General features: G+C 40.1%; 1 protein-coding gene across 2 annotated transcripts in view; it reads left to right on the top strand.

Moving 5' to 3' along the window:
* LOC102923597 (neuronal acetylcholine receptor subunit alpha-7) overlaps positions 1 to 12,849 on the top strand; it is a 119,745-nt gene that overhangs the window by 21,806 nt on the left and 85,090 nt on the right. The window contains exon 1 of one of the 2 annotated variants that reach the window (XM_042277451.2): positions 7,459 to 7,571. The exons of the other annotated variant lie outside the window; for it this stretch is intronic. The gene's annotated coding sequence lies outside the window, so the exon portion shown is untranslated. Of the gene's footprint in view, positions 1 to 7,458; positions 7,572 to 12,849 lie in introns of those variants that run through there. 2 annotated transcript variants of the gene reach the window in all.

Genomic DNA, 12,849 nt, shown 5'->3' with positions numbered 1-12,849 from the left:
ACACACTCCTTTAATCTCAGCAATGGGAGGTAGAGGAAGGAAAATCTCTGTGAAGTTGAAGCTGGCTTGGTCCATGCAAGGTGTTTCAGGCAAGGTAGGGCTACATGGTGAGATCTTATCTCATATTTTTTAAATTAAAAATGGACGGAGACCTTTGTGATTCCGTGGGCTCTGAAATGCCAACAAAGCCCTGTGTCCTAGTCTGTAAAATGCTGATAATAACACCACATGGTTGGTGACACTTCTTTGGGGGACCTTGTTTTTATTAAATAATTCTTGTTCACATTTTAAAAACTGGAAGGCAGACCTGAGGTTTTCTGTATCTCTGCCTCCATTACATTTCTCATAGGTAGCTGGCTCCAACCCATTTAGCGGTTTCTCTGAGATTTACATCCATAAAGAAAACAATGTGCTTACATCACCACTGATTGCTTTAGACTTATGTTCAGCATCTGAGTGAGGCCTTCCCAGTAATGAAGATGAAGATTTAATTTAGTGCTAGATGTTAGCCAGAAGGCCTAGATGAGATGAGAGGATTCAGTTCATATGCCCCTCTTCTTGGAACACATAATAATCACACTTGTTTGTCTCTTCCCATAGTTCCCCAAAGAAGCATTTTGGACAGTCTACAACATTATATGTGTGTGTGTGTGTGTGTGTGTGTATGTATGTATGTTAAAATCTATGAAGCCCCTATTCACCTCTGACCCATGGAATAGACAATAATTACATTTTTTTCTTAGAGTTTCTCTGTTTGTTCCTGATTATGGATTTTTCTTGTAATCACTATTTCCTGCCCAAACTCCAGTAGAAGTGGGATTTTCTCCCCTTACATCTAGAGGCATGTAGAGTTCCGTATTCTGGATTGTTAGAGCCACCTTGTGATGCTTTTTGTCCTGTACTTAAAGGCAAATGATATTGACTCTCAAGCCTGTCCCACAGCTGTCACCCCCAGACTCTCTTACTCTTGCTCTATCAGTGGTTCTGACGCCAAGTGGGTGTGCTTCAGTCATTCAGCTCTGACACTACCCAGAGTTAGCATCAGAGCCAAGGGACAGAGCCCACACCTGGACCGACCTGAGTTTGGACATGAGCCACAATGGGGTCTTGTCACACACACCTCTGCCCAGCTGACATCATATTTAATTTGGGCCTTCCCATGACTCCTCAGTTTTGATAATTCACTTAAAAGCTCCTGAGATTCAGAAGTGTCTCATTTGTAAGATCATCATTTTACTATAAAGGAAGCTGGTGGGCATCCAGATGAAAAAGAGCTAGAGAAAGCCTAGTAAATCCTCTTTAGAAGCTTCTGTCTCTGGAGCCTGGAACTCTGGGCTTCCCACCCAGGGGGCTCCCCAGGCTTCATCTAGAAAATTTATTGGAGTTTCATTCTGCAGTCATGGTTAATTAAATTGATTGAACACAGTTTCCAGCGCCTATCTTCTCCCCAGAGCTGTAATGAGAGTTCCAGCCCTCTAATCATTGGGACCATTTTTTTTTAAACCACCAACCCCTGCCCTGGACCTCTTTAGAGGTGTGTGTATCAATCTTATAGATCTGTGGTGGCCAGCTGTGGGGGAGGCAGAGATGAGCCAAGGGATTCCAGAGAACTTTCAGGGCAATAAAGCAACTCTTTAAACACTGAGAGTGGGTGGATACGTGTTGTCACACATATGCCCGAATACATAGACGACTAGGAGAGAATGCTAATGCCACCTGTGGACTCTGGGTGAAGGTTCCATGTCCTGTTCAGTTTCTGTGAAAATTACAGCACTCTGGGTAGTGTTAGTATTACATGGACCTATCTATGGATAAAGGGACTCTCTGTACCTTTCACTTAAGTTTGCTCTGAAAGAAAACAATACTCTAAAAATAAAGTCTACTAAAAATGAAACAACGACCCAATTATGAGCCATTGGGTACTTACATAAAATGTAGCAATATAGGCAAGATAAAATTAAAATGATAGAAGAAAGTGCAGCATGAAAACTTTAAGCAAACATCAGATATGGGAATATAGATATGAAGTATCCTCCGTAACAAATTACATTGCCAGAGTCAAAGGGGCTGGTGTGAAATCGTAAATGTGTCAGACCACAGAGAACACCCAGCAATCCTAAACTTGTATGAACCAAACAATAGAACTGAAAGCACATGGAGGAAAATGGACAAAATGAAACATCCATAGTGATAGCTGCAAATGCCGATGCTTCTTTCTCTCAGAAAGTCAGCAAGGAGACAGAGTAATCACTGTCAATCAACAGGATGTAATCAACACTTACATAAGGCTCCACTCAAGAGCAACAGTACATATATTTAAAATAAATGGAAAATGCACCAAGATATACCATGACTTGAGTTGTAAACTCAGCACATTTAAAATAACTGAAAATTTGCAAAGTTTGCTCTCTAGCCATGGTGGACTCAAACTAAAAACAAGTAACAAAAGGATAATGGAAAAGAATATGTAATTTAGGCAGCTTAGTGCTACTATAACAGAATACCTGCAGAGTATGAAGTACCTACTTATGAAGTAAGCAGAGGTGTATTTTGGCTCATGATTCTGGAAATGCAAGACCAATTGTCTCATTTGCTTGGGACAAGGGTGGCACATAGTGGTGGAGTAAACTCTTTACATACCGAGACTGAAAGATGGGAGTCTGTAACGAGGGCATTCTGTGTGACCTAACGAAGGAGAGATGAATATCTCTCATGAATATTGACTACAGTATCCTTAAGAAATGGTAGCAAAGAGAATTCAGGATTACATAAAAAGAATTACCTGCCACAGCCAGGCAGGATTTATCCTAGAGATTTGAGGTACTTTAACGTTTGAGAACTAATCAATATGTACTAATCACACAGTTATAATTGCTGCTAAAAATTGACAAAGTTTAGCTCCCCATAAAAAAAAACTTAAAAAAATGCAAACAGAATATACTTCCTCAGTTAATGAAGAACAGCTATAAAGAGCTTAATGCAGTGTTACATTTAGCAATTAGATGATTTCCTCCTAAACTAAGAAATGAGGTGGTTAGCTCTTCTCATGACTGCTGTTCAGCCTTCTACTGGATGTTACAGTTCTGGGCTGGAGGGGGGGAGGCGGGAGGAGGGGAGGTGGAGCCCATAAAGAGGAATGGAGGAAGTAAAGCTGTGACCGTTTGCAGAAGACAAAATGACTTGTATAAGGATTTCCCCAAAATTTGCCAAATATCTGCTAGAATTTATTCTCCTTATACATACTAAGTATGTTGATAGTCCTTCAATTAGTGTAATTTATATCAAAATCCTTGTAAGATACTTATAGATGTGAGTATTCAAAATCTGTATTGAAAATAAGAGAGAAGAACTAAGGCAGATTTGAAAAAGAATGTGAGGGTGGATTTCAATAGCTCTGGGGTGTGTGGTACTTGAGATGGGGTAAGTGCGTGGGTTAATGAGTAGCATTTAGGATCTGGAAGAAGACCAGTGAAAGGAGAGCCAGCTCATTTGACAGAGGTACAAAGTGGAGCACATGAAGAAAGGATCGTGTTTCAGACAGACTTGGATCGCAGGCTTAAAATAAAAAAAAATGAATTTTAACATAAGCCTCATATTTTATACAAATATTAACTTAAACTGGATTATAAACTTTAATGTAACATGTGAAACTATAAACCCTTTGAAGAAAATTGTGGGCAATTTTCAGGGCTTTTGCTAGATTAAAAGTCCCCAAACAAGAAAAAACCTTGATAAGCTAGACCTTATAAGACCTCATATAAGTATTTTTGGGAGAAAGACTGTTCAGAGACATAAAAGCAATCCAACAAATAAGGAAAAACTATTTGCAGTTAACTTAACTGACAAAGGACTTTTGTCTAGAATATATGAAGAACTCTTAAAAAGCCAACACTGAAGATCCAGTCAGCCAATGTTGAAATGTATCAATAGGAATAAATCAGATCAAAGAATGTCTATTGTTGGGAGATACATGGAAATGTCTGTTCTCTCAAGATACAGACAGACGAATGAAAGGATCACTCTTAAATCCTCTGAGTTTATTGGGGTTCTTTTCAGGAGATGACATACAGGTCAGTCGTTCACTTTGCATTATCTATGAGAAGCGAGGGCCTCCTGAAGAACTCTGGAAGTCTCTTAAGTGTCATGTGACCCTTGTCTTCCTCCAGGAGGGAATATTAATGGTCCCTATCCTGTGAGGGTGATCACTGAGTCATCACATCTGTGCTGCATCATGACAATTATGGTCTGGTCCAGCCTGAAGGAAATATCTACCCTGATGGAAATCTACATTCCAGAGCATAATAATAGTTTCATGAGTCTATACTACACTTAACTTATACATTTAAACCTTACTACTTTATAAAATTACAGTTCACTAAAGCTGTTTTTAAAAGTAATTATTTTAAATAGGCAACTATTAACCCACATTGAAGTGATAAGTACTTTAATTGAGATAGCTAGGTAAATGAGAACAAGAAGTACATTGTCTTCTTTGGGATTGTTTGCATTTTATTACACTGCTGGAGCTGTCATTCATGACCATGCTACAGAGCAACTAGCTGGGGCTGTTTGCTCCAGCCAAATACAGACAGACCACCAGTCTCAGGTCATTGAAGCATTCAAGGCTATGGGACTGCACTAGCAGACCTTTTGTGGCTTATGGCTAGCCTCAAGCCTAGAGTGTAGGAGTCTCGTTGTTCTAGACTTTGGAAGCCAGAGCCCGTGGTCTTGTCGGAGGCATAGGATCCTAGATTTTAACCAGCAGCAGCCCAAGCACTTGGTAATCTTCAGCTTCTAGCTTCTGAGAGCACCAGCTATGGGAAGTGCCTGCTAGTGTCACAGATCCTGAAGGGCTTGGGTAGGGGGACTCACTGCCTTTAGCAGCTGGTGCTATATACAGCTCTTGGGCTGAGGATGTTGGGACCCTGGCCCTTGTCAGTTCTACCATCTTCTCCTTGTGGCTATGACCCTTGAGGATTTTTGTTTTGTTGTTGGTCTTTTTTCAGTATATTTCATCTCTTGCATTTCTTCTGTGTGCAAATTCACTCATGCTTTACTCCGCTCTTCTATTCTTCTAATAGGCCCATCTATTTAGGTTGCTTATTGCTAAAACAACAACAACAACAAAACACCACAAAAAACCACTCCTGTAATGTTTAGAAATTCAGGTTAGATGTGAGGGAAGATGTTACAAGAAAGCTCACCATTGAAAACTCAGATCATCTTCTCCGTTACAGCAGAGAATGGGGATGGAATACAGAAACTGCAGAATGGGTTCTAACAGGTTTAAGCAGTGAGGCACTACAGACGTAATTTTCTGTTGATGCCTAACACCATTCTTCATTTTATTTTTTATATTATGAGCTCCTCCCGAAAATAAGCTAACAGTTATATAACATCCATCTTGTGAGTCTAGAACATTTTTTTAAATGGGAAAGTAGCTTGTTGATAATATTGCTAGCATTATAGCATCATAGTTAGGATTTTTGGTTTCTATGTTTTAGTGACTTAAAACTTAGTGTAATTTTTTTTAGATGTAGAATTAATGGTCTCAGAGTTAATGGTTTGTTGTTGTTTGTTTTTAAACTCTTTACATGAAGATCTCTAACCTTAGATTGCACTGAGGGAAATATGTGCTAGTTTTTACACATTGACTCAGTGTGGGGAATGCAGTTTCACCCTCATCAGCCTGAGTCTTATTATAAATACTGTTTTGAATGTAAGTTGAGTATTTGCATATTCTCATCTATGTATAACTACAGACGTAAAGAAATGACCCACAGTTAGGCAAGCCAATCATTCTTCTATTTTCTCAGTGTTATTTCCTATTATGCATAGGAACAACAGCAGCTGTAGGGGCAACCGTGAGCTGGTACCCAGCAGAGGGAGGAGACCCAGTATACAGAAACACACTTGATAGTTGTAGCCATTATTTATACATTTGATACCAGGATTGACCCAGTGAAAGGAGAGAGGACAAGGCACTGAGCGACAGTTACTTTTGCCTCATTTGAGTGTTTCAGGAGGTCTTACTGTACCTTCTCTCCTCCCTGAAGCAGCCACAGGCTCCCGCAGCCTTGGAATCACTGTTTCTTTTCATTGGGGACTTCCTTGGTTGCAGTTTTCTCTTCTGTTCCTGTTGTGTTTGGTTTGGAAGCACATAAGGAGACAGTTGGTTTCCTGGTGTCTTATTATCCTTTCCTGTTTCATCTGCCTTTCTGATGGAGGTTCGGTGTTGGGGTCTTTGGGGTCCACAGTGACACAAACTTGAGACAGAACAGACTTAGTCAGTGGCTTAGGAAGTCCCTCTAGAGACCAGTGAGTGCTGTGGCACAGGATGGAAGGCAGGGAGGTTGGAACGTTCACGTTCTTTGGTAGGTCGTGAAAGGCTGGAGAATAATGTGGTAATAGTAGTTGGATGAGACTTCCTGGGCTAGATCATTAAATGCCTGGGACTCTCCCTTCCCTGGGAATCTCTTATTTCCTATCTTGATCATCTGCAATAACCCAAATATAGACTCTATTAGGACAGTGCTTAGTCAAACTGAAAAGAAAAAGGTTATTTTTCTAGGTTACAATGAATATAGAAATACCATTTTAGCCCCCACGTGGCAGGATGGGGTGCATATGCAGAGATGTAGGCTAGAAACTGAGCAGGGACTCTTGTATAGATTTAAATGTGGCCTCTTCTCTGCTCAGCACCTTCTCCCTAACTACTTCAAGATTTGGACTGACTGGAAACATACTTTCCTGACGTATCAGGAAGCTAATATATCCCCAAAGGTCATTTGGAAAGGTTTTTCTTCCTTTTGGAAATGTATGCAAATTGCTTAATCACCTAAGTTATGAGGAAGTGCCAAAGTCATTCTGTCCTCGACCATGTGATGGGAACATTTTCCCTGGTAATTGGTGCATGTGCTTCCTGGCCTGACACTTCATTGTAAGAAAGACTCAGAAGAAAAGAAGCTGTGAATAAGTGGAATTTGGTTTTCTTAGTGCCTGCTTCTTCCATGTACAGAGGACACCTGGGTATACTCCAGGCTGGAAGGGAAGTAGAATTTGAGTCTGCAGCACAGAGAGGGGTGTGGTTTCTCCTAGAGACAAAACTCTGCAGTGATTAGTTAAAATGAATCAGTAGGGTATTTCTGGGCACAGTCATTTATTAGCTTTCCGCAAGTCTATAAGAAAGACTGGAGCCCAAATGTCTGTAGAGAAGGCATTATTTATTGATATTGGGGGGGGGTTATAAATACATAAGGAAGCTGCAAGTTTAATTAGATTTTTCTGGGATTTAGGTGACTACTCCTGGTGCTAACAGTGTGAATGGGGAGCTGTTGAGAAGGGTTTCTGCTGCTTTCTCACAGCTTACAGCGCCTGTCACAGGGGTGGTACCTCTGTCACAGTGACTCCAGCCTGGTGGCCAGTCTCTTCTGCTGTGCTGCTTTGGAGATCAGGACTGATGGCTGTCTGAACTTCAAATGCCCGAGGACGGAATCTTTGGCGCATGCCCTTGAGGCCGCGAGCAGAGCTCTGCTGGATAAGGACCGGATCTGTCTCTTTGTGGCTCCAAGGTTGGTCTGTGCTCCTACCTTTCTGCCAGGGGTCTTTCCAGAGCAAGAGACCTGGGTCAACTGTGTGAGCACTCTGTTCCATAGCAGCCTGGAACAGAGATGTGTTGGGCCAACTGCTCTGGGGAACTCCATAGGCTACTTTGAATTCAGTGTCATGGATGGCACCAGTTGCCTGGTCTACTCTCATGCCAACTGCCAGGCCTATAGCCAGGCCTCTCTCTCCTCTGAGCAGCCAATAATGATAATTTGTTCTAGTCCCTCTACAGTAGCCCCGCTGTCCGGCCTGCCTTTGCCATATTTGGTAGTGTTGGGGATCAAACTGAGATCCAGGAGTATGCTAAGCAAGCAGTTTTGCACTGAGCTGCCATGTAGCCCAGCCCCTATGGTTTTGATTCTTTTCAATATTTATCTTTGTCCTTTTTTTTCTTTTCTGAAATACTTAAGAGAGGGTAATATTTCTATTTTGCTCTTCATATTGATTGAAAAGTCCAGAATAACATAGAGTCAGGTCACTGACAGGTGATAGACCCTTATATTACCAAAATGAACCTTACTTTTCTGTCTAGTTGTTAACACATTCCTGTGTGTTAGTGCTATCTCTGTGTAGATGTTAGAGGCAGCTGAAAACATAGTTTTCTACCTTTAAGTTTTGTTGAAACATCAATGTTGGTTCTGGTAGAAAGCCCCCGTTTGTGCTCTTTATCCCACGAAATGTTCTTCAGACTCTATTGTTCATACTCTGAGATGGATTATTAGAAGTCCTGAGATTTCATGTATTTTCTTTACGTTTCATTGCTGTACAAAGAGGCCTATTCACCATACTTGATCCATTCAAAAAGTACATGTTTTTCACATTTCCACTTGAAAACTAATTGTATATATCTTGAAGTTGAATAGCATTTTAATTTTTCAAGTTTTTTGAGATTATATTATTTCTCCCTCCCCTTTCCCCCCTGCAAACCTTCCCATACACTCCTCTCCACTCTCTTTCAAATTCGTGGCCTCTTCTCTCATTAATTGTTGTTTCATACATGTATGTGTATTCCTAAATATATAAACATAACCTGCTCAGTCTGTATAGTGTTTCTGACCAAGCCTGCGCTTCCTGGGTTTCCAGTACATTCCAGCTTCGAGACATCCAGCTTCGCCCCATCTCAGCAGGAAGCAACCATGGACAACTTCTACAGCCCCTTTGTCACATACCCTTCTTTTTGAACTGAACTCTCCAGCCCAGGGACTGGTCTGCCCTTAAAAAATGTTCTATTATTAATTGTATAAATTTTGCTCATGATCCTGAAATGTATGTACTATTAGATATTCCCTCATATATTTTTCACAATCGTTCTATATGTAAGTCTTGTTATATATGCCCTGAGGTTATTACTGTCCTCTCATAGTTATAGTTTAATATTGCATTGATTACAAATTTGTATTAGGTAAGCTTCAGCTGCAGCCTTGTTCCCACAGATGGGCATGACTAATTCAGGTAATTTTATCCAACTATACCTCCTTAAAATACAGCTTAGCCAAATTTACACCACTACCAAAGATTAATAGATAGAGTCAATGTTCCAAACTAATCATTTCTTTTTGATAAGTCAGAATCATAGTATTTAGACACATTTGACCATATTATGATATACTAGCTAATGGTAGATTTTTATGTTATTCCTCTGTCCTCCTCTTGGGACAGAGATATTCTGATTATATACAAATATACCTATTAGATGGTTAAACTAATTCTCAGCTTGCTGTCTATATAGATTATTGATTGTAAATACACTTTAAAGATTGTAAATATATATTATTGAGACAAATATTCATCATATATCAAAAAATTTTTCATTTTTTTTAGTCATCTCCAAACTTAATATTTATCCACATCATCCATTGCCCTAGAGAGAATTAAACATCTCTTTTTTACTATACAAAAAAAAAAAAACAGGAATTCTTGCAGTCCACAAGAATATATTATAGAGATTCAGCTGTGTATAAAAGCTATACTTTGACTGGCCAAGGGTCCATCAAATGGGAAGCCATTTATCACGGAATATTTGGTGTTATACAGCCTTAATATTTCAGCTGTCTTCTGCTATGAAATTCTTGCATACTCAAATACTCCCAGATCATATTCACAAACAGCTAAGCTTTTCAGACCTGCGGAACTTCTAGGTAACTAACTCCCTTGCTCAGCCTAGGTGACAAGCAGGCTGTGGAGGCATAGCTTTGCTTCTTGTGCAAATGAAGCTCAGACCATCCTTTGCCTTCAAGCCTAATGGCATTCCAGAGCAATTGACTGAGGACAATAGGGTTTTTTGCATAACCAGGTGCAGTAAGGACTGGAGCAAAATTCCACAGGCCGACACAGAACCCAGTGGCTAGAGAGAAGAGAGGAAGACAGAGGTTCAGTAGAGGGTAAAGCAGATCTCGTGTAGAGTTTATCAGGGCCAGGGGTGAGGAGCCAGGAAGGATAGATGGAGGACGAAGGAACAGAGGACGAAGATCAGGTCAAAAGCATAGGAGCTTACTAAAACTATGAGGACAGGAAAACTGGGCACAGAGAGGAGCTGAATGTGAGGACAGAGCTGAAGCCATATGGGTAGAATTTTGTCATAGAGGAATAAAGTTAGCGAACAAGAGAGCATAGTGTATGTAGGTTCCTTTCCCTCAGATACCCCTTGCCATATGTAGCGCTTTCCCAGGACTCTGGGAGGAATTTTCTCAGGGTAGGAACTTGGGAAAATTCCTTTTTCGTTAGTATATATCTTGAAGTTGAATGGCATTTTAATTTTTCAAGTTTTTTGAGATTATATTATTTCTCCCTCCCCTTTCCTCCCTCCAAACCTTCTCGTATACTCCTCTTCACTCACTTTCAAATTCGTGGCCTGTCTCATTAATTGTTGTTTTGTATATGTGTGTATTCCCAAATATATACATACAACCTGCTCAGTCTGTGTAGTGTTTCTGACCATTTGGTATTGGCACTCATCCCTGGACACAAAATTTCACCAATGTGCCTGCCCAAGCCTCTTAATTTTGATGGGATGTTTATTTAGAGGCTAATCGGTACAACTGAGATTATCCACAAACATACATAAAAATCAACAGAAAAAAAGTTTCTCTTCAAATCCCGTTCAGAGTTTCTGTTATACAGAATGAGGATTTTATAACCCATTATTTTAAAACTCTGTTTCTTCCAGAAATTCATCCCTTTGGTGAGGTGGCATCAGTTTAAAAAAAGATTCCTTGTTTCTCTGAAATGGCCTTTATTTTGATTTGACTCTTGGTTAACCATTTGTGTGGGCAAAAATTTCACAGTTGAGTTCTACGGTTACTTTCCATAGTTTGTAAGTGTCCTTTCCTTGACTGGGGAAGCTGTTGAGTTCCCATCTGCTCTCTGGTCAGTTATCATACTGCACTCCCTTGGGGATAAACCATGACTTTGTGCTTTTACGATAGTGTCTTTTTATGTTACAGCTTTACTGCAGTGTGATTTATTTATTTTTGTTGCTGTCTTTCCTGTCTTTCTTCTTTTGAAGAAAGGGTTTATTTTGGCTTATGGTTCCAGAGAGATAGAGTCCATCATGGTGGGGAAGGGATAATAACAACAGAAGCAGGAAGCTGGCTGGTCACATCCTTAATCCATACAGGAAGCAGAGAGAGAGAACAGGAAGTAGGGTGAGGCTATAGATCTAAAGCCTGCCCCAGTGATGTGCTTCTTTGAGCAAGCAAGGCTCCATCTACTGAATAGTGTCACCACCTGGGGATCTGATGTTCAAATACATGAGCCTAAGGGGGACATTTCTCATTTAAACTATCACAGTGCCCAGGGGAGGGGGAGGGGGAGAGCTGTGTGTGTGTGTGTGTGCGCGCGTGCGCGCACGCGCCCACATATGCTCACATGTGAAGATCAGAGGATGGCTTGACTGTTGTTTGAGTCTCAGGATTACCTTCCACACTGCCCCCTTTATTTTGAAGACCGAGTCTCTCAGTGGTCTGGAACTCTCCAAGTCTGATAGTATGTCCAACCATTGAGCTTCCTCTACCTGTCTCCTCCTTGTCAGTTCTGGGCGTGCATGTCTCTAATCCTGTTTTGTGTGTGTATGTGTGTTGTGGCTGTTGTTAAATATGGTCAGGATTATATTTATAGAAAACTTTCAAAGATGCCTCTTATAGCCCTAATTGTTTCCTATTATCATCTTACATTAGTATGATATGTTTTATTACAATTAATGAATGTGAATAGATCGCTTATTTAATTTATTTTTAGATAGGTTATTTTACTCTAACTTCCATCCTTTGTTTTGTTTTCTTAGGTTTTTATTTGCATTTAATAAATTGAATTCACTTTACTTCCCAGCACCTATTTAGCCCCCTCTCCACACACACTTATTCTCAGTCATCAGAGCTTTATAGGCTCCTTTTCATTTTTACACTTTCTCAGGCTTTATTTTCAGTGAACTTGACATGTTTGAGGAGTGCTGGGAAGGCATTTTGAAGTGTGTCTCCATTGGGAATTGTTGGGCATTTTAATCAAGGTGCGACTGGAATTCTGTGACCGAGTGAGACAAGCCATAGATTAAAAAGTGTTATTGTCTTGTCCTTAAAGGACACATCTGTGGTATAAACAAAGACAACAGTAGACATGCTAATGTGGATGGGGGGAATGGAGGGAAGCCCAGAGGCCTCAACCCTAAACAAAGAATTAAGATAACTAGGCAATGTTGTGAGCAGGAGAAGTAGTCTTCCTTGGGGAAGCACACATTAATTGGTTATCCAATACCAAATGGTCAGCCCTGGAAATATATACAATTAACATATACACTGAGCAGGTTGCATTTATGTATTTAGGAATATATGTATATTATGTATAGGTAACAAAACAGTGAAAAAAGACACACTGAATTTGAAATAAACCAAGGACGTGCATATGGGAGGGTTTGGAAGGAGGAAAGGGACTAAGGAAATGATGGAATTATAATATAAAATTGAAGAAATAATTTAAAAGATAGGTAGGAAAAAGGACACATGCTATCCATAGAACCTACTGATAGATACCTGTTATCATGTGGCAAGCATTGCATTTTCATGTTTCCACTCCAAACTTACTCTTTCCCCTACTTTCCATACCGTACTCTTTGGAACAAAGTCACATGTAAAACTACCCTCTGTTGTAGAACATTATCTTAACTAGGCAAAGATGTGTTACATTTATTTGTGCTGCAGAGTATTACTGTAACTGTGGAAAGGTGTGTCACTTTTGTTTATGCTGCATTTT

This window comes from Peromyscus maniculatus, chromosome 1 (genome assembly GCF_049852395.1).
Source record: "Peromyscus maniculatus bairdii isolate BWxNUB_F1_BW_parent chromosome 1, HU_Pman_BW_mat_3.1, whole genome shotgun sequence".
Classification (NCBI taxonomy): Eukaryota; Metazoa; Chordata; class Mammalia; order Rodentia; family Cricetidae; genus Peromyscus; species Peromyscus maniculatus.
This window is presented reverse-complemented; position numbering and strand designations above follow the sequence as displayed.